This window comes from Sinocyclocheilus rhinocerous, unplaced genomic scaffold (assembly GCF_001515625.1).
Source record: "Sinocyclocheilus rhinocerous isolate Xijiao unplaced genomic scaffold, SAMN03320098_v1.1 scaffold300, whole genome shotgun sequence".
Classification (NCBI taxonomy): Eukaryota; Metazoa; Chordata; class Actinopteri; order Cypriniformes; family Cyprinidae; genus Sinocyclocheilus; species Sinocyclocheilus rhinocerous.
The window spans coordinates 1175039-1177571 of record NW_015654065.1 but is presented as its reverse complement, the minus strand read 5'-3'; positions in this window follow the sequence as shown (position 1 = coordinate 1177571).

Genomic DNA, 2533 nt, shown 5'->3' with positions numbered 1-2533 from the left:
GTTTTGTGAATGGAGGGAACGCCAAATGATTTAAATAGCCTGTCATTTTCACCCGAGGCTATAGCGCTCCCTCGAGATACTTTGCGTTCTTATGCAAAAATATTGAAATTTTTTATCACTCATCAAATTGTATCACAAAAATTTAGCGAGCGAGCGAACGCAGAATTTCTCTGGCGATGATTTCAAAAGTTTTGCGAGAGAACGCTAAAGGATTGAAATATAGCCTAATTTTTCGTCCCAACTATTATCACTCCTCACATTCAGGGGCTCCGTACGTATGTAAACCTTAATATATGATAAACATTATCATACATATGCCCTCGTCTGAATATTTCACCTCGTGAGTGCCGAGCATTTTTGCTTAGTCACAGAACTCAAGATGTCCCCCGTCCTCCCTCTCAGGTCACGGACTCCACCGGGGCAAATGAGGCCAAGTCTCCCGCATGTCATATAGGCCTACTCTCCGCGAATAAGCCATGTGCTCTGGAGTGATGAACGCAAGTCGTGATTCTCAAGTTAACAGGGAGCTAAACCCTGACAGTTTCACCAAACAAGATGTTTCTCAAGTGACAGTGCATGTCACTACTGACAGGAGTTATTACCAATTACCCAATTTCTGTCTTTCTTTCAAATCATAACCGAATCCAGCTCTCCTCACATGAACTCAGGGATTCCCCATAGAGAAAACCGCTCCACGTTTTCATCTCTCCTGCTCTGAAACACAGCAGCCTCTCTCGTATGGATCGAGATCTGAGGCGAGGGAAAATGGGGGCCAAAAAGGGATGTTTCTAAAGGGGTGCCTCTGGAACAGAGCGTGATGGAGTGTGTGGGTGGTGGGATTTATAAGCTGGCACCGTGTTTGTGGTGTCTACCAGCGATGCGCCCTGCCAGTGCAGGAGATAGGCTAGGAACCCCAGAGGTTTTATGAGACTCAAACATGCAAACTATATATAACCAAATCAATACAGCACAATATTCCAAATGGAAGCATAAAATCATTAGAACTGCGAAACCTTTCGTTATAATCACTGTCTGGTGAGACATACGCGAGCGAGCTTTTGAGATGATGGGCATCCACGCTAACAGAAACAACCCTCGGTCAGCAGGTGCAGACAGGGTATAAAACTCCTGTGCGTGTCAGGATGAGAGCACTGGAGCCAAGAACTGTGCCTGACTTGCCTGGGAACTCCACAAACATCTGCTTCCAACCATTAGAGAGCAGCGTTTGATTCACAGTTTAGGCACTTTCTTATTTGCTCGTATTAGCTGATGCATATTCTTGTCGGGTTTTCTAAATAAACTTTACTGAGACCGATAAAGCATAGACTGCATGGTCAGCTTTTGTTGGTAAAATAATTTTCTATGCTTATTATAAGCCTATTGAAAGGACAGTGACACAAATAATGCCAGGTACAATTGTTTGCTCATTAATAAGTCAGAAGAGCTCATATGAACAAGGTTAAATCATTTAGCCTACATAGAATGATTAATTCAGGTCATCGCAGAATTTGTTTTTCATTGTTTAAAATGTTTGAAAGCCGCTATAGTCAAATGTGAAGTCCAGCTGTAAAGACATTTCATCTGGCGATTTCATTACTTTTTAGCATTATATTGAACATAAATGCATTGTTAAAAAATGATAAAATCACACAACATACCGTTTGTAGATTGTGAATATACAGTGTCTTGAGTTTTGGCAATAGTAGGAGAGTAATGCCACCTAGTGGGCCTGAACTCCAGTACTAGTGGTCTTTGTTGTCAATAACATTCATTTAATTTTACGGTTTAATTATTATATTGAGTATGTTGAGAGTTTCTGACAGTTAAGCTTATTGGAACATATATATGGATCCAGTTAATGTGATGAACTATTTATGTAAACTTGAGAGGAACTAAATTTAAATACCACCTTGCATGGAACCATGGTTTAGGTAACTGGAAAAAATGGCATCCAAGTCACACATTTGTTTGTACAACTTTACAATGTACAAATAAGAAATCTGGAATATCAGCAGCACAGAATGTGTAATCTATCTATCTATCTATCTATCTATCTATCTATCTATCTATCCTTGAGTGAGATACAACCAATACCCTGTTGAAAAAAACAGCATATGCTGGTTAGGTATGTTTTGAAGCTGGGATGCTGGTTTGAGCTGGTCCTGTGCTGGTTTATGCTGGTCATATTCTGGTTTTAAGCTGGTCGGACCAGTTTAGGACCAGCTCATGACCAGCTAAGGACCAGCATAAACCAGCAAAGGACCAGCTCAAACCAGCATCCCAGCTTCAAAACATACCTAACCAGCATATGCTTTTTTTTTTCAACAGGAACCACAAATAATAGAATTTGACCAACAGAGGGCGATGCTCGTTACCTTTTTTTAGTTCTTTCATTCGTCTTCCTCAACTACACTGTAAAAAAAATTCCGTAAAATTTACGGTAAAAAACTGGCAGCTGTGGTTGCCGGAATTTTACCGTAAAAAATACGGTAACAACGTTTTAGGTTTTAACTTAAATTTACAGTTAAATACC